This window comes from Hyperoodon ampullatus, assembly GCF_949752795.1.
Source record: "Hyperoodon ampullatus genome assembly, chromosome: 8".
NCBI classification, from domain to species: Eukaryota; Metazoa; Chordata; class Mammalia; order Artiodactyla; family Ziphiidae; genus Hyperoodon; species Hyperoodon ampullatus.
Window position 1 is genome coordinate 97,570,098 of NC_136921.1, and position 25,601 is coordinate 97,595,698.

Consider the following 25,601-nt stretch of genomic DNA (forward strand, 5'->3'; position numbering starts at 1 on the left):
ACATTAACTGTATGTTTACCTTTACTGCTGAGCTTTCCATTCATAATTTTCTTGTTTCTAGTTGTGGCCTTTTCTTTTCCACCTAGAGAAGTTCCTTTAGTGTTTGTTGTAAAGGTGGTCTGGTGGTGCTGAATTCTCTTGGCTTTTGCTTGTCTATAAAGCTTTTGATTTCTCCTTGAAATCTGAAAGAGAGCCTTGGTGGGTAGAGTATTCCTGGTTTTAGGTTCTTGCCTTTAATCACTTTAAATATATCTTGCCACTCCCTTCTGGCCTGCAGAGTTTCTGCTGAGAAATCACTTGATAGCCTTATGGGAATTCCTTTGTATGTTACTTGTTGCTTTTCCCTTGTTGCTTTTAATATCTTTTCTTTGTCTTTCATTTTTGTCAGTTTGATTAGTGTGTGTCCTGGCATATTCCTCCTTGGGTTCATCCTACCTGGGAGTCTCTCTGCTTCCTGGACTTGGGTTACTGTTTCCTTTTCCATGTTAGGGAAGTTTTCAGCTATTATCTCTTCAAATATTTTCAAAGGTTCTTTCTCTCTCTATTCTTCTTCTGGGAGGCCTATAATGTGAATGTTGGTGCATTTAATGTTGTCCCGAAGTCTCTTAGACTGTCTTCATTTCTTTTCATTCTTTTTTCTTTATACTGCTCCATAGCAGTGATTTCCACCATTCTGTCTTCCACCTCATTTATCCATTCTTCTGCCTCAGTTATTCTGCTATTGATTCCTTCTAGTGTATTTTTCATTTCAGTTATTGTATTGTACATCTCTGTTTGTTTGGGCTTTAGTTCCTCTATGTCTTTTTTAAACATTTCTTGTATCTTCTCAGTGTGTGCCTCCATTCTTTTCCTGAGATCGTGGAACATCTTCAATATCATTACTCTGAATTCTTTTTCCAGTAGGTGGCCTATCTCCACTTCACTTAGTTGTTCTTCTGGTGTTTTATCTTTTTCTTTCACCTGGGACATATTCCTTTGCCGTCTCATTTTGTCTTAACTTTCTGTGATTGCGGTTTCCATTCCGCAAGCTGCAGGATTGTAGTTCTTCTTGCTTCTGCTGTCTGCCCTGTGGTGGCTGAGGCTGTCTAAGAGGCTTGTGCAGGCTTCCTGGTTCCTGCCCACTGGTGGGTAGAGCTGGTTCTTGTCCCTCTGGGCAGGGCCATGCTCAGGAAGACTTTAAGCAGCCTGTCTGCTGATGGGTATGACTGTATTCCCGCCCTGTTGGTTGTTTGGCCTGAGGCGTCCCAGCACTGGAGCCTACAGGCTGTTGGGTGGGGCTAGGTCATTGGGAGGAAATGGCAGCGTCCAGGAGTGCTCATGCTAATGATTACACACCACAACTACTGCTACCAGTGTCTTTGTACCTGCAGTGAGCCATAGCACCTCCCCTGCCTCTCCAGGAGACCCTCCAATACTAGCAGGTAGGTCTGGCCCAGTCTCTTATGAGGTCACTGCTTTTTTTCCCTGGGTCCTGGTGCACATGAGACCTTGCCTGTGCCCTCCAAGAGTGGAGTTTCTGTTTCCCCATTCCTGTGGAATTCCTGCGATCAAACCCCGCTGGCCTTCAAAACCAGATTATCTGGGGGCTCTTCCTCCTCTTACCAGGTCCCCACGCTGGGAAGGCCGACATGGGGCTCTGAACTTTCAGTCCTGTGGGAGACCTTTTCAGGTATAATTACTTTCTAGTTTGTGGGTCGCCCACCCAGTGGGTATGGGATTTGATTTTATTGCAGTTGTGCCCCTCCTACCATCTCGTTGTGGCTTTCTCTTTGTCTTTGGATGAAGGGTGTCTCTTTAGGTAGGTTCTAGTGTTTTATTTTCTATGGTTGTTCAGCAGTTAGTTGTGATTTTGGTGCTTTTGTATGAAGGAGTGAGCTCATGTCCTTCTACTCCCCCATCTTGCAACTGTCATCCTGCACCCATTTTTTATTCTAACAATTTTATAGTTTTACAGATTACATTTTGGTCTTTGATCCATTTTGTGTTAAATTTTATATATGGTATGAGGTAGAGGTTTAACTTCATTATTTTGCCTGTGGATATCCAGTTATCCCAGGACGATTTGTTGGAAGACTGTTCTTTCTATTGAATGATGTTGGCTCCCTTGTCAAAATCTAGTTAACCATAGATGCATGGGCTTATTTCTGGACTCTCAATTCCATTGCATTGATATATATGACTGTACGTATGCCAGTACCACATGGTCTTGATTACTGTAGCTTTGTAATAAGTTTTAAAATTGAGATGTGTGAGCCCTCCAACTTTATTTTTTTTGAGATTGTTCTGGCTATTCTGGATCCTTGCATGTCTATATGAATTTCAGGATCAGATTTTCCATTTCTGCAAAAAAAGAGGAGCTGGAATTTTGATAGGGTTTGTATGATCCTGTAGATCAATTTGGAGAGTATTGCAATCTTAACAATAGAGTATATATTTTCTCTATATAAGGTTGTGCCATCTGCAAATGGAGATAGTTTTATTTTTTCCTTTCCAATTTGTTGCTGTTTGTTTCTTTTTCTTGTGTAATTGCTTTGGCTAGAACCTCCAGCCATGAGAGGTTGAATAGAAGTGATGAGAGCAGACATCCTTGTTTTGTTCCTGAGTTTAGAGGGTTAGCTTTCAGTTTGGCACCATTAAGTATGATGTTAGCTGTGTCCGAAATGCCCATGATCAGGATGAGGAAATTCCCTTCTATTCCTAGTTTGTTGGGAATTTTTATCATGAAAATATGTTGAACTTGTTCAGTTGCTTTTTCTATATCTGTTGGAATAATCTTGTGGATTTTGTCCTTTATTCTATTACTAAGGTGTATTACATTGATTGATTTCAAATGTTGAACCAAGTTTTCCTTTGGGGGATAAATTTCACTTGATCATGGTGTATAATCCTTTTCATATGTTGTTTGATTTGGCTTGCTATTATTTTGTTGAGGATTTAAGAATCTGTATTAATAAGGGTTACCACATAGTTTTTTGGGTTTTTTTTCTTGTGACATCTTTGGTTTTGGTATCAAGGTATTGAATAATATTGGCCTCTTAAAATGATTTGATAGTGTTCCCTCTCCTATTTTGAGAAGACTTTGTGAGGGATTGGTGTTAATTCTTTCAGTGTTTTGTAGAATTCAACAGTAAAGCCATCTGGTTCTAGGTTTTTCTTTGTGGGGAGTGTTTTGTTTATTATTATTATTATTATTCTTGATCCAGTCTCTTTATTTGTTATAGTTCAATTCATATTTCTACTTCTTTTTGAGTTTTAGTCATTTGGGTCTTTCTAGGAATTTGTCCATTTCATCTAGGCTATGTAATTTATTGGCATACAGTTGTTCCTAGTAGCCCCTTTTTAATTTCTGGGAGTTCAATACAATCTCTCTTCTTTCATTTCTAATTTTAGCAATTTGTGTATTCTTTATATTTTTTTCTTGGTTAATACCACAGTGGTTTGTCAATTTTGTTGATCTTGTCAAAGAACCAACTTGTGGTTTTACTGATTTTCTCTATTGTTTTTCTAGCCTCTGTTTTATTTCTGCTATAATCCTTATTATTTTCTTCCTTTTGCTTGCTTTGAGTTTAATTTTCTTTTTCTAGGTTCTTAAGATGGATGCTTAGGTTATTGATATCAGATATTTCTCTTTTTTTAAATATAAGTTTATACAGCTACATATTTCCCTCTAAACACCACTTTAGCTGCATACCATACATTTTCTTTATCATGTTATATTTTCATTTTCATTCATCTCAAAATATTCTTTAATTTCCTTTGTAATTTGCTCTTTGACCCATTGATTATTTAGAAATATGTTGTTGATTTCCCCATATATGTGAATTTTCCAAATTTCCTTCTTTTATTCATTTAATTTTATTTCATTGTTGTTGGAGAACATACTTTATATAATTTCAGTCCTTTCAGATTTATTGAGAGTTGTTTTATGGTTTAACATGTGGTATATCCTAGAGCACACTTCATGTGCACTTGAGAAAAATGTGTATTCTATTATTGTTTGGTGGAGTGTTCTAAAGATGTGTGTTAGGTCCAGTTGCTTTATAGTGTTGTTCAAGTCATCAGCTGTTTCTTCATTGATCATGTAACTGTTCCACCTATTATTGAAAGAGGGATATTGAAGTCTTCAACTGTTAGTGTTGAATTGTTATTTCTCCCTTCAATTCTGTCAGTTTTTGCTGTATTGTTTTTGCTTCATTGGGGTTGTGTTGTTAGATGCAAATGCATTTATAAATGTTATCTTCTTAATGGGTTGATCCTTTTTTCAATATATAATGTCCTTCTTTTTTTTTTTTTTTTTGTTTCGTGGGCCTCTCACTGTTGTGGCCTCTCCCGTTGTGGAGCACAGGCTCTGGACGCGCAGGCTCAGCGGCCATGGCTCACGGGCCCAGCTGCTCCGCAGCATGTGGGATCTTCCCGAACCGGGGCACGAACCCATGTCCCCTGCATCGGCAGGCGGACTCTCAACCACTGCGCCACCAGGGAAACCCTATAATGTCCTTCTTTATCTCACAGATTTTTGTCTTAATATCTACTTTGTCTCATGTTAGTGTAGCCACTCCAGCTCTTTTCAGATTACTGTTTACATCATATGTCTTTTCCCATCCTTTTATTTTCAACCCATTTGTGTCTTTGGATCTAAAGTGTGTCTCTTATAAACAGCATACAGTTGGGTCTTTTAAAAAATTTATTCTGCCTGTCTCTGCTTCTTAGTTGGAGTGTTTAATCCATTAATATTTAACATCATTACCCATAAAGTAGGATTTACATCTGCCACTTTACTATTTTTTATATGTTTTATGTGATATTTGTTCCTCTGTTTCTCCAGTATTGCCTTCCTTTGTGTTAAGTAGATATTTCTGGTGCACTATTTTAATTCCCTTAACCTTTCTTTTACTATATATTTTTGATTTATAGATAACTGAGTTACAAACAAGAACTACATATTTATATGTCTTCTACATGTACCTACATTGCTACATTTTCTGGTACCCTTTATTTCTTTATGTGGATTCCAGTTATTATCTAATCCCCTTTTATTTCAGCCTGAAGAGCTCCCTTTAGCATTTCTTACAGGGCATTTTTTTCTAGCCTCACAGTCTAGACCCCACCAAAGGGCGGACACTGGTAAATTATCCCACACAATTTAAATTGGGATTAGAGAGAATTGACATCTTAGCAATATTGTATCTTCCTAATACAGGGCCACAGTATGTCTCTCCATTTTATTTAGGCTTTTGATTTGTCTTGTCAGCATACTGTAATTTTCATCATGTCAAATATTGGACATATTTTTTCTTAGATTTGTACCTAAGAATTTCATGGATTTTGGTGCTGTTATAAATGGAACTTTTAAGAAATATCAATTTCCAATTGTTTGTTGCTAATATATAGAAATACAATTGATTTGACCTTGTATCCTTCAACCTTACTAAACTCACTTATTCTAGGATTTCTTTTGTAGATTCTTTGGGATTTCCTATGTAGACTATCATGTCTGTTGTAAGTGGAGACAGTTTTCTTTCTCCCTTTCCAATTTCTATGCTTTTTATTACTTTTTCTTACCTTGTTGCACCAGCTAAGGCCTCCCGTATGATACTGAATAGGAATGGCAAGAGCAGATATCCTTGCCTTTTTCCCAGTCTTAGGGGAAAACATTCAGTCTTCCACCAATACTGATATTAGTTGTAGGTTTTTACAGACATAATTGATCACATAGAGGTGGTTCCCTTTCATTTCTAGGTTACTGGGTTTTTATCATAAATTAATTTGAATTTTGTGAAATGCTTTTTCTGTGTCTATTGAGATGGTCATATGGTTTTTCTTCTATAGTCTATTGATGTGGTGAATTATTGTAATTAATTTTGAATGTTGAACAAGCCTTGTATTACCAGAATAAACTACACTTAGTCCTGATTTGTTATCCTTTTATTTATTGCTGGATTCATTTTGCTAATATTTTTTGGAGTATTTTTGCCTCTATATTTATATGCTCGAGTTAATATATAAATAGGTACCAAGTATCAGAAGGACTTTCACTTCTAGTAAATGTACACTATGCAATTTGTAATAACTCTCCTGCTAAAGACAACTAAAAAGCAGGGAAACACATTCATAAGATACCATTTATTTTACAGTTAAAAATGTCATTTTAAAAACAAGATAAGGGCTTCTCTGGTGGTGCAGTGGTTGAGAGTCCGCCTGCCGATGCAGGGGACACGGGTTCGTGCCCCGGTCCGGGAATATCCCACATGCCGTGGAGCAGCTAGGTCCGTGAGCCATGGCCGCTGAGCCTTCACGTCCGGAGCCTGTGCTCCACAATGGGAGAGGCCACAACAGTGAGAGGCCTGCGTACCGCAAAAAAAACAAACAAACAAAAAACAAGATAATATTTTTGGATCTGGCATAGAATTCTTTCTTCTTTTTTCTTCTAAAGGTAGGCATAAATGCATTAACCTGCAACCTGCAAACTCTAGAGCAAAAGAATAAGCAACTGGCAGATCAAATTGCTTCCCTAGAACTTGAGCAAGCAACTTCTGATTACCATTGGGGGTATAAAAAGTCAGTCTAAAGTAGCAATTAATGACTATGAGTTTTAAAAACAATCCGAAATCAGGAGATGGGTTTCCTTCATTTTTTTTTTGATAATTATCACAAGTCTGAATAATGCAGGCTAAATATGTCAGAGAGCCCTACGGTATTCAGACAATACAGGATTTAGGAAAACAAGAGTTTAAGACAGCCTTTAAATGTCTGCCTACACAGATGATCTATAATGCTGAAAAGCACCAATATTTCTAACGTTTTAAAATATTTTCTTTTCCATAAATTGTGAGGAAGAAACTTGTATATTTTTTCTCTTTCTGACAGTTCCATCCATTAGGAAATGAATAGTAAGTTTGATTCCTAAAGGCTACTTGACAAGGTCAATCCATTACAAATAAATGGTAGAAGTCTTAAAACATCTCCAGGTGAAGGAGATTTAAAGAGATGATTGTTATGTTAAACAGCTAATAAGCTTTCCATGTGCTTCTGAATACTTGAGAAAGAATTAGCCATTGCTTCTATAACATGCAAATCATCTTTCAAAATTCCAAAGAAGGCCCTGTTGTGAAGTCTGCCTTAATCTGAACTAAATTCTTTCAAACTCTGTCATAAGCTGCTCATTACTTCAACTATAAAAAATTACAGAGACTAAATCTAAATCCTGGGACTTCCCTGGTGGTGCAGTGGTTAAGAATCCGCCTGCCAATGCAGGAGACATGGGTTCAAGCCCTGGTCCAGTAAGATCCCACATGCCACGGAGCAACTAAGCCCATGTGCCACAACTACTGAGCCTGCGCTCTAGGGCCCGCGAGCCACAACTGCTGAGCCCTCGTGCCACAACTACTGAAGCCTGCATGCCTAAAGCCTGTGCTCTGCAACAAAGAGAAGCCACCTCAATGAGAAGCTCATACACCCCAATGAAGAGTAGCCCCCACTCACTGCAACTAGAGAAACCCCGTGCGCAGCAACGAAGACCCCATAGAGCCAAAAATAAATAAATAAATAAAAATTAAAAATATATGTATAAATACTCTAATTTTTCATGGCTTTAGAGCCAGACTATCTATATTTCAATTTTGGCTGTGACCTTGGGTGTGATCCTTAACCTCTTGGAGCCTGAGTTTCTTAATGTCTCAAAATGGGGATAATCATACTATTATTAGGAGGTTGTTGAGGTTAAGTAAGTTAATACATGTAAAACATGTAGAGCATTCTAACATTTATTGAATTCTTAGTATCTCAACTGTCTCAGAAGAAAGCCTGTAAGTTCCTATCAGAGCAACAAGGTGCATTAGCTCTAATTCCTGGTACTGTCTCAAACCACGCCTCCCTCCCCCAAGATTAAAGATTCATCCATGTCCTTTCCTGTTGGCCAGGCCTCAGCTGGGCTTATCCACCCACCTGGTTTGGGTCTCTCTGGAAGACCATATCTCAGTCTGCATGATTCTTTCATGCCTCTACTGCCAGTGAGCAGGCCTGTGACCTTATCCTATTAGTGACTTTGACGGGTCTTGCAAGTGATTTGCTCAATGCTGATTCTTGCCTGTCCACAGCATCTCTTGATTAAGGTCTCCCAGTGATATCCCATACCTCAATTCCAGCTTATATGTCTATGCAAAGAATCTTCTCTGACCAAACCTGCCTGGAAGTGCCTCACTTGGCTGTATGAGTCTTGAGGAAAGAGGTTAAGAACTTTTTTTTTTTTTCAATCCGAGCAATGTCATTAAACCTATTGTTCTTTGAGAATTAACACTTGAAATTCTCAATAAAAACTACCCTCTAGTATAACCTCTTACTGATTTTTAGAGATATACATATGAATGTGTGTTGTGTATGCCACACCACAGATTTAAATTCAGACCTGGTTACAATACTCGGCTCCATTTACTGTGTGACCTGGGCAAGTTCTTAACCTCTATGGCCTTCAGCGCCAAGGGGATCTGCCCTAACTGTGGGGTTCTACTGTGCAAACCCATAGCAAAATAGGTACTACATTTCTAACTGCTAAGTTAGAAATTGACCTGCTTATGCATCTGCCTTCACTCTCTTCTAATGCAAGAAGAGTAGTTACTCATCTGTATACTCCCTTGCCTACCGTAACGCCTAATACATAATAGGTGTTAAAGAAATGTTGATTGGGTAGAGCACAAAGAGGGTCATGTGGTCTTACCAGGCTGTGAGGATTAAATGTCATACTGTGAGTAAAGTGCCCCTCACAGGGCCAACATATACAGTATACTTGCATAAATATAATTTCTTCTTTTTCTCACACTTCCTAATTTTAGGTTTATGTTTGCCATTTCAGCCTTTAATGACTGTGTAATTTTTAAATTTTTTAATTGAAATATAGTTGATTTACAACGTTGTGTTAATTTCTGCTGTACAGCAAAGTGAGCCGGTTATACTTTTATATTTTTAAATATTCTTTTCCATGTGGTTTATCACAGGATATTGAATATAGTTCCCTGTGCTATACAGTAGGACCTTGTTGTTTATATATTCTATATATAATAATTTGCACCTGCTAACCCCAAACTCCCACTCCCTCCCTCCCCCATTCTCCCCTCCCCCTTGGCAACCACAAGTCTGTTTGCTATGAATAATGGTGTAACTTAAGTCCGTTACCACAGGCAGTCATGCAGGGAAACACAATGAGAAAAGATCCAAATGTGAGAAGGTTACTATTCCTGGATTCAAGTTAAATGACTATTTGCCCCACTTCTCATTTGTATTTTAAACATACGTTTTCAAATGGTAGCAGCAGACAGAAGTAGAATTAGTTGCATACACAACTAGGATTATAATGACTTGAAATTAAACAATGTATTAAATGTAGTATTTCTTAAAACTAGGGTGACATTCAGTCAGTGTATACTTGTGAGGGTGACAGAGTCGGTTCCATTTGCGGGGGCCTATGTCATACTGGTTGTTAAAAATTTTGAATAAAATTCGTACTTAACAATCTACTTATAAAACAGCTTTACCAAGATGCTACTATCTCTTGGTTTTATGTATCCTTCTAACAGCTTCTGCTAACTTTTAGAGCTTACCCAGATTTTTAAAATTATTTTAGAAATCACTTTGTGGCTTACTGTTGATCCTTGTCAACCTGCCTTTCATATCGTAAGATAATTCTTTCTGTGTTAGCTTCCTGCTTTTCCAAGGAGTGATGTTTTTGTGCTTGAGTTAAAATGTATATTCTAACCATTAGCATTTTTCTTTGTATGCTGTTTCTGGGGTGATTCTCCAGTTTCTGTTTTGCTCTGTATATTAATAAATTTTATAGTATATTGCCAAGATTATTTAAGCAAAGGTTACATTGAGTTCTGCATTCCACAACTCAGAGTCTGAGATATTCACTCATTTAAGTGGTCTCTCTCTAATTTTTGGTGTTCCACCAATTTCCTTAAGTACAGGGCCTATTTAAATAATCTGAAAACAGTCATTTAAGTGACTGCCTTAACATCTACTTTCCTTTAGCAACTGGAACAATTTATTTTTGTTTGTCATAAATTTAAATAAGTGACTTTGTGTCAAACAGTAACACATTTTGATTTTTCTTAGTTTTCACTTATCAGTGCATTAGTGTTCTCTTGGGTGGCAAAAAGGGGAAATTATTTTAAAAGTGTATTTGAAAGAGTAATAGAATTCTTTATGCCTTTGCCTAAAAGAGGGAATTTTATTGAAGAAAAAAGTGCCATTATTTTAAAAATTCTTGGACACATTTTATAAGAGACCCAGACTATCCAAGTTATTTAAAAAAAAATAAAAAGCTTTCCACATTCCAAGAAGGCAAGCAAAGTTATTTTTGAGTGTTTTTATTTGTAATAGCTAGCATATTTTTGGTTAAATCTGGCTCTTGACTTTTTATAAGCTATAGCTACGTTTTGCAGCACATTGGGCACCTTGATTTATAGGACTTGGAACTGAATTTTAAGTTTTAAATAATTCAGCTTTTATGGTTATGGTGTAGCTTTGTTTTTGTAGCATTATTGGCCATCCTTGTCATATATTTTCTGCTGAAGGCTTGACCAAAACATAATCCCAGGGCTTCCCTTGTGGCGCAGTGGTTGAGAGTCCGCCTGCCGATGCAGGGGATATGGGTTCGTGCCCTGGTCCAGGAAGATCCCACATGCCGCGGAGTGGCTGGGCCCGTGAGCCATGGCTGCTGAGCCTGAGCATCCAGAGCCTGTGCTCCACAACGGGAGAGGCCACAACAGTGAGAGGCCTGCGTACCGCAAAAAAGAAAAAACCCTCATTATTAAAGGCTGTTTGAATGATTAAATATGTAATTTCATGAAATACAGAGACTTCAGTAATGTTTGTCCTAGATAACATTACGTTGAGTACTTGATCAAACAATGTTGGAGTTTCCGACAAACATTTCTTTTGTTTTTTTTCAGTTTTTTTTTCTTTTTTTACTGCCTTTTACTATGGTAACTGAGGTGTCTGCTATTGACCAAATGGTTGTGATCATTTGTAGCTCCCACTGTCTTAAATAACTACAATCATCCCTCAGTATGTGTGGGGGATTGGTTCCAGGACCCCCCAGATACCAAAATCTGTGGATGCTCAAGTCCCTTATATAAAATGGTGTGATATTTGCATATAATCTATGCACATCCTTCCATATACTTTAAATCATCTCTAGATTATTTATAATACCGAACACAATGTAATGCTATTTAAATAGTTGTCAGTTGCCCGTGTGTGGCAAATTCAAGTTTTGCTTTTTGGAACTTACTGGAAATTAATTTTTCCTGAATATTTTTGATCCACAGTTGGTTTAACCAGTAGATGTGGAACCTGTGGATACAGAGGGCCAACTGCATATAATCCTCAAACTGCATATCTGCAACCACTGATAAAACCACCCCACATCTGGGTTAGGTTGCAACTACAAAGGAATACTTGACATAACAAAAACAGAATTAGGAAACAAAGAACAACAGTGAGTCCTAAGGCACTCATATTTTCATTAGCAGTCTCTCTACATGTTTCATATTACACTATGATCAGCTGTCTAAAGACAGACTAAGTGGTAGCAGTAGCAAATAAATATGAATCCTGGATTCATTACTTTAGAAATAGTAAGGGTATAAATACTTGTTTAAGAAAGAAAATGATTATTCATTCTATGCCTAGAGGTACTGATACCTGTGTTTGCTTTATCAGCTTGCCCAACAGCAGGTGGAAAATGTCTTGGGAAAAATTACTGAGAGTAAAAATAAACTGGCCTATGAAAAGGGAAGACTACAGGTATGAGATTTCGTTTTTTGATTTTTGTTTTCTAATTTTTTAATGCCAGTTGTCAAGCTAAATTTTGCTGGATTTTGAGAGGACTTAGCTCTGTCATTTACTAATTCTATAACTTTGGACAAGATTTTAAGCCTCCCTAAGTTTGGTCCCTCATTGAAATCCAGGTGACTTCTATTTACACACCTATAATATAATACTGAAACCTAAAATTGTGAAGCCAAGGCTCATTCTGTGACAGTATAAAACTTTATTATAATTATTTTATGCATGGTCATTTGCTGCCAATGTAGAAAGCCTATGTTCTCTCTTTCTTTATCAAAGTATAGTTGATTTACAGTATTACATTAGTTTCAGGTGTACAACAGAGTGACTCAATACTTTTATAGATTATACTCCATTTAAAGTTATTATAAAATATTGGCTATATTCCCTGTACTGAACAATCAGTCCTTGTAGCTTGTTTATTTTATACATAGTAGTTTGTACCTCTTAATCTCCTACCCCTGTTTTGCCCCTCCCACCTTCCTTCCCCCCACTGATAACCACTAGTTTATTCTCTATTTCTGTGAGTCTGTCTCTGTTTTGTTATTTTCATTGCTTTGTTTTATTCTTTAGATTCCACATATAAGTGCTAACATATAATATTTGTCTTTCTTTGTCTGACTTATTTCACTAAGTATAATACCTTTCTGGTCTATCCATGTTGTTGCAAATGGCAAGATTTCATTCCTTTTTATGGCTGACTAATATTCTCTCTCTCTCTATATATATATATATGTCTGTGTCTGTGTATATATACGTACACGTATGTATATGTATATATAGAGAGAGAGAAAGAGAGAGAATATATATATATATATATTCTCACATCTTCTTTATCCAGTCATCTGTTGATAGACCCTTAGGTTGATTCCATATCTTGGCTATTGTAAATAATGCTGCTATGAAGATTGGGGTTTTTTTCCTCCTAAAATAATGGGTTTATTGAGATATAATTCACGTTTAAAATGTAAAATTTAGTGGTTTATAGTACATTCACAAAGTTGTGGAATCATTACCACTGTCTAATTCCAGAATATTTTCATCATGACAGAAAGAAACCCTGTACCCACTAGCAGTCATTCCCCATTCTCCCCTTCCCTAGCCTCTGGCAACCACTAATTTACTCTCTGTCTCTGTAGATTTTCCTATTCGGGACCATGTTTAATTTTTGAAGTGTAAAAAAGAACTCTTTTTTTTTTCTTTTTTTTACTACCCCCTCCCCGGAGCTGCTTTCCCCCCTTGGTGTCCATACGATTGTTCTCTACATCTGTGTCTCTATTTCTACCCTGCAAACTGGTTCATCTGTACCATTTTTCTAGGTTCCACATATATGTGTTAATATACGGTATTTGCTTTTCTCTTTCTGACTTACTTCACTCTGTATGACAGTCTCCAAGTCCATCCACGTCTCTACAAATGACCCAATTTCGTTCATTTTTATGGCCGAGTAATATTCCATTGTATAAACGTGCCACATCTTTATCCATTCATCTCTCGGTGGGCATTTAGGTTGCTTCCATGACCTGGCTATGGTAAATAGTGCTGCAATGAAATTGGGGTGCATGTGTCTTTTTGAATTATGGTTTTCTCTGGGTATATGCCCAGTAGTGGGATTGCTGGATCATATGGTAATTCTATTTTTAGTTTTTTAGGGAACCTCCATAGTGTTCTCTATAGTGGCTGTATCAATTTGCATTCCCACCAACAGTGCAAGAGGGTTCCCTTTTCTCCACACCCTCTCCAGCATTTGTTGTTCATAGATTTTCTAATGATGCCCATTCTAACTGGTGTGAGGTGATATGTCATTGTAGTTTTTTTTGTGTGTGTGTGTGTGGTACGTGGGCCTCTCACTGTTGTGGCCTCTCTCATTGTGGAGCACAGGCTCCGGACACGCAGGCTCAGCAGCCATGGCTCACGATCCCAGCCACTCCGCGGCATGTGGGATCTCTCCGGACCAGGGCAAGAACCCGTGTCCCCTGCATCGGCAGGCAGACTCTCAACCGCTGCACCACCAGGGAAGCCCTGTCATTGTAGTTTTGATTTGCATTTCTCTAATAATTAGTGATGTTGAGCAGCTTTTCATGTGCTTCTTGGCCATCTGGGTGTCTTCTTTGGACAAATATCTATTTAGGTCTTCTGCCCATTTTTGGATTGGTTGTTTGTTTGTTTATTTAATATTGAGCTGCATGAGCTATTTATATATATTGGAGATTAATCCTTTGTCCTTTGATTTGTTCTCCCATTTTGAGGGTTGTCTTTTCTTCTTGTTTATGGTTTCCTTTGCTGTGCAAAAGCTTTTAAGTTTCATTAGGTCTCATTTGTTTATTTTTGTTTTTATTTCCATTACTCTAGGAGGTGGATCAAAAAACATCTTGCTGTGATTTATGTCAGTGTTCTGCCTAGGTTTTCCTCTAAGAGTTTTATAGTGTCCAGTCTTACGTTTAGGTCTCGAATCCATTTTGAGTTTATTTTTGTGTTAGGGAGTGATCTAAGTTCATTCTTTTATATGTAGCTGTCCAGTTTTACCAGCACCACTTACTGAAGAGACTGTCTTTTCTCCATTGTATATCCATGCCTCCTTTGTGATAGATTAGTTGACCATAGGTGCATGGGTTTATCTCTGGGCTTTCTGTCTTGTTCCATTGATTTATATTTCTGTTTTTGTGCCAGTACCCCATTGTCTTGATTACTGTAGCTTTGTAGTATAGTCTGAAGTCAGGGAGTCTATTCCTCCAGCTCCGTTTTTTTCCCTCAAGACTGCTTTGGCTATTCAGGGTCTTTTGTGTCTCCATACAAATTTTAAGAATTTTTGTTCTAGTTCTGTAAAAAATGCCATTGGTAATTTGATAGCGATAGCATTGAATCTGTAGATTGCTTTGTGTTGCATAGTAATTTTCACAATATTGATTCTTCCAATCCAAGAACATGGTATATCTCTCCATCTGTTTGTATCATCTTTAATTTCTTTCATCAGTGTCTTAATAGTTTTCTGCATACAGGTGTTTTGTCTCCCTAGGTAGATTTATTCCTAGGTATTTTATTCTTTTTGTTGCAGTGGTAAATGGGAGTGTTTCCTTAATTTGTCTTTCAGATTTTTCATCATTAGTGTATAGGAATGCAAGAGATTTCTGTGCATTAATTTTGTATCCTGCAACTTTACCGAATTCATTGATTAGCTGTAGTAGTTTTCTGGTGGCATCTTTAGGATTCTCTCTATATAGTATCATGCCATCTGCAAACAGTGACAGTTTTACTTCTTTTCCAATTGGTATTCCTTTTATTTCTTTTTCTTCTCTGATTGCTGTGGCTAGGACTTCCAAAACAGTGTTGAATAATAGTGGTGAGAGTGGACATCCTTGTTCCTGATCTTAGAGGAAATGCTTTCAGGTTTTCACCACTGAGAATGATGTTTGCTGTGGGTTTTTCATATATGGCTTTTATTATGTTGAGGAAAGTTCCCTCTATGCCCACTTTCTGGAGACTTTTTTATCATAAATGGGTGTTGAATTTTGTCAGAAGCTTTTTCTGCATCTATTGAGATGATCATATGGTTTTTATTCTTCAGATTTTTACTATGGTGTATCACATTGATTGATTTGCGTATATTGAAGAATCCTTTCATCCCTGGGATAAATCCCATTTGATCATGGTGCATGATTCTTTAATTTGTTGTTGGATTCTGTTTGCTAGTATTTTGTTGAGGATTTTTGCATCTATATTCATCAGTGATATTGGTCTGAAATTTTCTTTTTTTTGTAGTATCTTTGTCTGGTTTTGTTATTGGGGTGATGGTGGCCTCATAGAGTGAGTTTGGGAGTGTTCCTTCCTCTGCAATTTTTGGAAGAGTTTGAGAAGGATGTGTGTTAGCTCTTCTCTACATGTTTGATAGAATTCACCTGTGAAGGGAGCCGGAGGAAGATGGCGGAAGAGTAAGACGCAGAGATCACCTTTCTCCCCACAGATACATCAGAAATTCATCTACACGTGGAACAACTCCAACAGAACACCTACTGAACGCTGACAGAAGACCTCAGACCCCCCAAAAGGCAAGAAACTCCCCACATACCTGGGTAGGTCAAAAGAAAAAAAGAATAAACAGAGACAATAGGATATGGACGGGACCTGCACCAGTGGGAGGGAGCCGTGAAGGAGGGAAGGTTTCTACACACTACAAGTCCCTTCGAGGGCGGAGACTGCAGGTGGCGGAGGGGGAAAGCTTCGGAGTAGCGGAGGAGAGCACAGCAACAGGGGTGTGGAGGGCAAAGCAGAGAGATTTTGGCACAGAGGATCGGTGCCCTCAGGCACACACCAGCCCGAGAGACTTGTCTGCTCGGCCGCCAGGGCGGGCGGGGCTGGGAGCTGAGGCTCGGGTATCGGCTTTCAGTCAGAGCGCAGGGAGAGGTCTGGGGCTGGCCGCAGGAAGAGACCCTGAAGGGGTTAGTGCTAGCCCGGAGGGAGTCCGGGGAAAGGGTCTGGAGCTACCGGAGAGGCAAGAGACTTTTTTCCCTTTTGTTGCCTGGTGCGCGAGGAGAGGGCATTCCCCTCCCTCCCCTCTGCCTGAGTGAGCCAGAGCCCCCAAATCAGCGGCTCCTTTAAACCCGTCCTGTCTGAGCGAAGAACGGACGCCCTCCGGCGACCTACGCGCAGAGGCGGGGCCAGGTCCAAGGCTGAGACCCGGGAGCTGTGAGAGCAGAGACAGGGAAATCTCTCTGTGCAGCCTCCGAGGCAGCGGATTAAAGCTCCACGGTCCATTTGATGTGCCCTGCGTCTGTGCAGTGCATGAATGGACAGCGAATCATCCCAAATTGAGGAAGTGGACCTTGAGGACAAGATTTAAGACTTTCCCCCCCTTTTTTTCCCTCTTTTTACAACGAATTATCTCAAATTAAGGAGGTGGACTTAGCAAGATTTCAGACTTTTCACCCTTTTCCTCTTTTTACAACGAATTATCCCAAATCGAGGAGGTGGACTTGGAGAGCAAGATTTTTGATTTTTCCCCCTGCTCTCTTTTTGTGAATGTGTATGTGTAATCTTCTGTGTAAGATTCTCTCTGTATAGCTTTGCTTCCACCATATGTCCCAGGGTTCTTTCGGTCCGTGTTTTTTTTTCAATAATTACTTTTTAATTTTAATAACGCTACTATATTTCATACTTTATTCTATTTTACTTTACCTGCTCTTTCTTTTTTTCCTCCCTTCCCTTCCTCCCTCCCTCCCTCCGCTCCTCCTTTCCTTCTTTCTTTTTCTTTCCTCCATCCCTCCCTCCCTCCCACCCTTCTTCTTTCCACTTTCTTTTTCTTTCCTTCCTCCCTCCCTCCCTCCTGTCTTTCTTTCTTTCTTTCCTTCCTCCCTCCCTCCTCTCTTCTTCCATTCACTCTTCCTTTTGCTTTCATTCCTCCCTCCCTCCCTCCTTTCTTTCCTTTCTTTCCATCCTTCTTCCCTCCCTCCTTTCTTTCTTTCTTCCTTCCTTCCTTCCTTACTTCCCTTCTTCCTTTCTTTCAATCTCTCTTTCTTTCTTCTACTAATTATTTCTTTCTACTTTTTCTCACTGTTATTCTGAGCCGGGTGGATGAAAGGCTCTTGGTGCTGCAGCCAGGAGTTAGTGCTGTTCCTCTGAAGTGGGAGAGCCAACTTCAGGACACGGGTCCACAAGAGACCTCCCAGCTCCACATAATATCAAGCAGCGAAAATCTCCCAGGGATCTCCATCTCAACACCAGCACCCAGCTTCAGTCAACGACCAGCAAGCTACAGTGCTGGTCACCCTATGCCAAGCAACTAGCAAGGCAGGAACACAACCCCACCCATTAGCAGAGAGGATACCTAAAAACATAATAAGGCCACAGGCACCCCAAAACACACCACCAGACGTGGACCTGTCCACCAGAAAGACAAGATCGAGCTTCAACCACCAGAACACAGGCATTAGTCCCCCCCACCAGGAAGACTACACAACCTACTGAAACAACCTTAGCTACGGGGGACAGACACCAAAAACAACGGGAACTACGAATCTGCAGCCTGCAAAAAGGAGACCCCAAACACAGTAACATAAGCAAAATGAGAAAGCAGAAAAACACACAGCAGGTGAAGGAGCAAGATAAAAACCTACCAGACCTAACAAATGAAGAGGTAATAGGCAGTCTACCTGAAAAAGAATTCAGAATAATGATAGTAAAGCTGATCCAAGATTCTATTTCCCAGATCCAAAATCTTGGAACTAGAATAGACAATATGCAAGAAACAGTTAACAAGGACCTAGAAGAACTAAAGATGAATCAAGCATCGATTAAAAACACAATAAATGAAATAAAAAATACTCTAGCTGGGATCAATAGCAGAATAACTGAGGCAGAAGAACAGATAAGTGAGGTGGAAGATAAAATAGTGGAAATAACTAATGCAGAGCAAAATAAAGAAAAAAGAATGAAAAGAACAGAGGACAGTCTCAGAGACCTCTGGGACAACATTAAACGCACCAACATTCGAATTATAGGGGTTCCAGAAGAAGAAGAGAAAAAGAAAGGGACTGAGAAAATATTTGAAGAGATTATAGTTGAAAACTTCCCTAATATGGGAAAGGAAATAGTTAATCAAGTCCAGGAGGCACAGAGAGTCCCATACAGAATAAATCCAAGGAAAAATACGCCAAGACACATATTAATCAAACTGTCAAAAATTAAACACAAAGAAATCATATTAAAAGCAGCAAGGCAAAAACAACAAGTAACACACAAGGGAATCCCCATCAGGATAACAGCTGATCTCTCAGCAGAAACTCTACAAGCCAGAAGGGAGTGGCAGGACATAATTAAAGTGATGAAGGAGAAAAACCTGCAACCAAGACTACTCTACCCAGCAAGGATCTCATTCAGATTTGATGGAGAAATTAAAACGTTTACAGACAAGCAAAAGCTGAGAGAGTTCAGCACCACCAAACCAGCTTTACAACAAATGCTAAAGGAACTTCTCTAAGCAAGAAACACAACAGAAGGAAAAGACCTACAATAACGAACCCAAAGCCATTAAGGAAATGGGAATAGGAACATACATATCAATAATTACCTTAAATGTAAATGGACTAAATGCTCCCACCAAAAGACACAGAGTGGCTGAATGCATACAAAAACAAGACCCATATATATGCTGTCTACAAGAGACCCACTTCAGACCTAGAGACACATACAGACTGAAAGTAAGGGGATGGAAAAAGATATTCCATGCAAATGGAAATCAAAAGAAAGCTGGAGTAGCAATTCTTATATCAGACAAAATAGACTTTAAAATAAAGACTACTAGAAGAGACAAAGAAGGACACTACATAATGATAAAGGGATCGATCCAAGAAGAAGATATAACAATTGTAAATATTTATGCACCCAACATAGGAGCACCTCAATACATAAGGCAAATACTAACAGCCATAAAAGGGGAAATCGACAGTAACACAATCATAGTAGGGGACTTTAACACCCCACTTTCACCAATGGACAGATCATCCAAAATGAAAATAAATAAGGAAACACAAGCTTTAAATGATACATTAAACAAGATGGACTTAATTGATATTTATAGGACATTCCATCCAAAAACAACAGAATACACATTTTTCTCAAGTGCTCATGGAACATTCTCCAGGATAGATCATATCTTGGGTCACAAATCAAGCCTTGGTAAATTTAAGAAAATTGAAATTGTATCAAGTATCTTTTCCGACCACAATGCTATGAGACTAGACATCAATTACAGGAAAAGATCTGTAAAAAATACAAACACATGGAGGCTAAACAATACACTACTCAATAATGAAGTGATCACTGAAGAAATCAAAGAGGAAATTAAGAAATACTTAGAAACAAATGACAATGGAGACACGACGACCCAAAACCTATGGGACGCAGCAAAAGCAGTTCTAAGGGGGAAGTTTATAGCAATACAATCCCACCTTAAGAAACAGGAAACATTTCGAGTAAACAACCTGACCCTGCACCTAAAGCAATTAGAGAAAGAAGAACAAAAAACCCCCAAAGTTAGCAGAAGGAAAGAAATCATAAAGATTAGATCAGAAATAAATGAAAAAGAAATGAAGGAAACGATAGCAAAGATCAACCAAACTAAAAGCTGGTTCTTTGAGAAGATAAACAAAATTGACAAACCATTAGCCAGACTCATCAAGAAAAGAAGGGAGAAGACTCAAATCAGTAGAATTAGAAATGAAAAAGGAGAAGTAACAACTGACACTGCAGAAATACAAAAGATCATGAGAGATTACTATAAGCAACTCTATGCCAATAAAATGGACAACCTGGAAGAAATGGACAAATTCTTAGAAATGCACAACCTACCAAGACTGACTCAGGAAGAAATAGAAAATATGAATAGACCAATCACAAGCACTGAAATTGAAACTGTGATTAAAAATCTTCCAACAAACAAAAGCCCAGGACCAGATGGCTTCACAGGCGAATTCTATCAAACATTTAGAGAAGAGCTAACACCCATCCTTCTCAAACTCTTCCAAACCATATCAGAGGAAGGAACACTCCCAAACTCATTCTACGAGGCCACCATCACCTTGATACCAAAACCAGGCAAGGATGTCACAAAGAAAGAAAACTACAGGCCAATATCACTGATGAACATAGATGCAAAAATCCTCAACAAAATACTAGCAAACAGAATCCAACAGCACATTAAAAGGATCATACACCATGATCAAGTGGGGTTTATTCCAGGAATGCAAGGATTCTTCAATATACGCAAATCAATCAATGTGATACACCATATTAACAAGTTGAAGGAGAAAAACCATATGATCATCTCAATAGATGCAGAGAAAGCTTTCGACAAAATTCAACACCCATTTATGATAAAAACCCTGCAGAAAGTAGGCATAGAGGGAACTTTCCTCAACATAATAAAGGCCATATATGACAAACCCACAGCCAACATTGTCCTCAATGGTGAAAAACTGAAACCATTTCCACTAAGATCAGGAACAAGACAAGGCTGCCCACTCTCACCACTCTTATTCAACCTAGTTTTGGAAGTTTTAGCCACAGCAATCAGAGAAGAAAAGGAAATAAAAGGAATCCAAATTGGAAAAGAAGAAGTAAAGCTGTCACTGTTTGCAGATGACATGATACTATACATAGAGAATCCTAAAGATGCTACCGAAAAACTACTAGAGCTAATCAATGAATTTGGTAAAGTAGCAGGATACAAAATTAATGCACAGAAATCTCTGGCATTCCTGTACACTAATGATGAAAAATCTGAAAATGAAATCAAGAAAACACTCCCATTTACCATTGCAACAAAAAGAATAAAATATCTAGGAATAAACCTACCTAAGGAGACAAAAGACCTGTATGCAGAAAATTATAAGACACTGATGAAAGAAATTAAAGATGATATAAATAGATGGAGAGATATACCATGCTCCTGGATTGGAAGAATCAATATTGTGAAAATGACTCTACTACCCAAAGCAATCTACAGATTCAATGCAATCCCTATCAAACTACCACTGGCATTTTTCACAGAAGTAGAACAAAAAATTTCAAAATTTGTTTGGAAAAACAAAAGACCCCGAATAGCCAAAGCAATCTTGAGAACGAAAAACGGAGCTGGAGGAATCAGGCTGCCTGACTTCAGACTATACTACAAAGCTACAGTAATTAAGACAGTGTGGTACTGGCATAAAAACAGAAAGATAGATCAGTGGATCAGGATAGAAAGCCCAGAGATAAACCCACGCACATATGGCCAACTTATCTTTGATAAAGGAGGCAGGAATGTACAGTGGAGAAAGGACAGCCTCTTCAATAAGTGGTGCTGGGAAAACTGGACAGGGACATGTAAAAGTATGAGATTAGATCATTCCCTAACACCATACACAAAAATAAGCTCAAAATGGATTAAAGACCTAAATGTAAGGCCAGAAACTATCAAACTCTTAGAGGAAAACATAGGTAGAACACTCTATGACATAAATCACAGCAAGATCCTTTTGGACCCACCTCCTAGAGAAATGGAACTAAAAACAAAGATAAACAAATGGGACCTAATGAAACTTCAAAGCTTTTGCACAGCAAAGGAAACCATAAACAAGACCAAAAGACAACCCTCAGAATGGGAGAAAATATTTGCAAATGAAGCAACTGACAAAGGATTAATCTCCCAAATTTATAAACAGCTCATGCAGCTCAATAGCAAAAAAACAAACAACCCAATCCAAAAATGGGCAGAAGACTTAAATAGGCATTTCTCCAAAGAAGATATACAGACTGCCAACAAACACATGAAAGAATGCTCAACATCATTAATCATTAGAGAAATGCAAATCAAAACTACAATGAGATATCATCTCACACCAGTCAGAATGGCCATCATCAAGAAATCTAGAAACAATAAATGCTGGAGAGGGTGTGGAGAAAAGGGAACACTCTTGCACTGCTGGTGGGAATGTGAATTGGTACAGCCACTATGGAGAACAGTATGGAGGTTCCTTAAAAAACTAAAAATAGAACTACCATATGACCCAGCAATCCCACTACTAGGCATATACACTGAGAAAACCATAATTCAAAAAGAGACATGTACCAAAATGTTCATTGCAGCTCTATTCACAATAGCCCGGAGCTGGAAACAACCTAAGTGTCCATCATCGGATGAATGGATAAAGAAGATGTGGCACATATATACAATGGAATATTACTCAGCCATAAAAAGAAACGAAACTGAGCTATTTGTAATGAGGTGGATAGACCTAGAGTCTGTCATACAGAGTGAAGTAAGTCAGAAAGAGAAAGACAAATACCGTATGCTAACACATATATATGGAATTTAAAAAAAAAAATGTCATGAAGAACCTAGGGGTAAAACGGGAATAAAGACACAGACCTACTTGAGAATGGACTTGAGGATATGGGGAAGGGGAAGGGTAAGCTGTGACAAAGGGAAAGAGAGGCATGGACATATATACACTACCAAACGTAAGGTAGATAGATAGTGGGAAGCAGCCGCAGAGCACAGGGAGATCAGCTCGGTGCTTTGTGACCGCCTGGAGGGGTGGGATGGGGAGGGTGGGAGGGAGGGAGATGCATGAGGGAGGGGATGTGGGAACAGATGTATATGTATGACTGATTCACTTTGTTATAAATCAGAAACTAATAATATAAAAAAAAAAAAAAAAAGAATTCACCTGTGAAGCCATCTGGTCCTGGACTTTTGTTTGTTGGAAGATTTTTAATCACAGTTTCAATTTCATTACTTGTGATTGGTCTGTTCATATTTTCTATTTCTTCCTGGTTCAGACTTGGAAGGTTATACCTTTTGAAGAATTTGTCCATTTCTTCCAGGTTGTCCATTTTATTGGCATAGAGTTGCTTGTAGTAGTCTCTTAGGATACTTTGTAATTCTGCGGTGTCTGTTGTAACTAACTTCTCCTTTTTCATTTCTAATCTTATTGATTTGAGTCCTCTCCCTCCTTTTCTTGATGAGTCTGGCTAATGGTTTATCAATTTTGTTTATCTTTTCAAAGGACCAGCTTTTAGTTTTATTGATCTTTGCTATTGTGTTCTTTGTTTCTATTTCATTTATTTCTGTTCTGAGCTTCATGAATTCTTTCCTTCTGCTAACTTTGGGTTTTGTTTGTTGTTCTTTCTCTAGTTCCTTTAGGTGTAAGGTTAGATTGTTTATTTGAGATTTTTCCTGTTTCTTGAGGTAGGCTTGTATAGCTATAAACTTCCCTCTTAGAACTGCTTTTGCTGCATCCGATAGGTTTTGGATCGTCATGTTTTCATTGTCATTTTCTCTGGGTATTTTTTGATTTCCTCTTTGATTTCTTCAGTAATCTCTTGGTTATTTAGTAATGTATTGTTTAGCCTCCATGTGTTTGTGGTTTTTATGTAATTTTCCCTGTAATTGATGTCTAATCTCACAGCATTTTGCTCAGAAAAGATGCTTGATATGATTTCAATTTTCTCAAATTTACTGAGGCTTGATTTGTGAACCAAGATGTGATCTATCCTGAAGACTGTTCCATGCGCACTTGAGAAGAAAGTGTAATCTGCTGTTTTTGGATCGAATGTCCTATAACTATCAATTAAATCTATCTGGTTTATTGTGTCATTTAATGCTTGTGTTTCCTTATTAATTTTCTGTTTGGATGATTTGTCCATTGGTGTAAGTGAGGTGTTAAAGTCCCCCACTATTATTGAACATTGGGGTTTTTGAATTAGTATTTTCATTTTCTTCAGATATATACTTGGGAGAAATTGCTCGATCATATGGTAGTTCTATTTTTAGTTTTTTGAGGAACCTCCATACTGTTTTCCATATGGCTGCAACAATTTACATTCCCACCAACATTGCACTAGGGTTCCCCTTTCTCCACATCCTTGCCAATGTTTGTTATTTGTGGTCTTTTTGATGATAGCCTTTCTGACAGGTGTGAGGTGATATCTCATTGTGGTTTTGATTTGCATTTCCCTGATGATAAGCAGTGTTGAGCATCTTTTCATGTGCATGTTGGCCCTCTGTACATCTTCTTTGAAGAAATGTCTATTCAGGTTTTCTGACCATTTTTTTAATTGGGGTGTTTGGGATTTTTGATATTGAGTTGTATTTGCTGTTTACGTAGTTTGTTTATTAACCCCTTATCAGTCATTCCATTTGCAAACATTTTCTCCCACTCAGTAGGTTGTCTTTTCATTTTGTCAATGGTTTTCTTTGCTGTGCAAAAGGTTTTAAGCTTAATTAGGTCCCATTTGTTTTATTTTTGCTTTTGTTTCCTTTGCCTTAGGAGAAAGAACCCAAGAAAGATTGCTACAATGTATGTCAAAGAGTGTTCTGTGTTTTCTTCTAGGAGTTTTGTGGTTTCGGGTCTTACATTCAAGTCTTTAATCCATTTCAAGTTAATTTTTGTAAATGGTATAAGTTAGTGGTCCATTTTCTTTCTTTGTCAAGTGCCTGTCCAATTTCCCCAACACAGTTTATTGAAGAGACTACCTTTTTCCCATTGTATATTCTTGGTTCCTTTGTTGTAAAATAATTGACCATATATGTGTGGGTTTCTTTCTGGACTCTCTGTTTTGTTCCATTGATCTATGTGTCTCTTTTTATTCCAGTACCATACTATTTTGATTACTATAGCTTTGTAGTATAGTCTGAAGTCAGGGTGCATATGTTAACTCCAACTTTGTTCATTTTTCTCAAGATTGCTTTGGCTATTCAGGATCTTTTGTGGTTCAATATAAATTTTATGATTATTCTAGTTCTGTGAAAAATGTCCTGGGTTTTTGATAGGGATTGCATTAAATCTGTAGATTGCTTTGTGTAGTATGGACATTTTACCAAAATTTCTGTGAACATGGGATATCTTTCCCTTTCCTTATATCATCTTTAATTTCCTTCACCAGTGTTTTATAGTTTTGGAGAGTATAGGTCTTTCACCTTCTTGGTTAAGATCATTCCTAGGTATTTTATTCTTTTGGTGTGATTTTAAACAGGATTGTTTTGCTTTCTCTTTGTGATTGTTCATTGTAAGAGTATAGAAAAGCAACAGACTTCTGTATATTAATCTTGTATCCTGCAACTTTACTGAATTAATTTATTCTAATAGTTTTTTGGTGGAGACTTTAGGGTTTTATATATAAGTATAATGTCATCTGCAAATAGTGACAGATTTACCTTTTCCCTTCCAGTTTGATGCCTTTTATTTCTTTTTCTTGTCTGATTCCTGTGTCTAGGATTT

At 38.1% G+C, this 25,601-nt stretch overlaps 1 pseudogene across 1 annotated transcript in view; it reads left to right on the forward strand.

Moving 5' to 3' along the window:
• The window catches only part of LOC307057536 (coiled-coil domain-containing protein 150-like), a 187,874-nt pseudogene that overhangs the window by 42,443 nt on the left and 119,830 nt on the right, over positions 1-25,601 (forward strand). The window contains exons 14-15 of the transcript in view: positions 6,434-6,549; positions 11,719-11,802. The product of the transcript in view is annotated as a coiled-coil domain-containing protein 150-like (transcript). The remainder of the gene's footprint in view (positions 1-6,433; positions 6,550-11,718; positions 11,803-25,601) is intronic.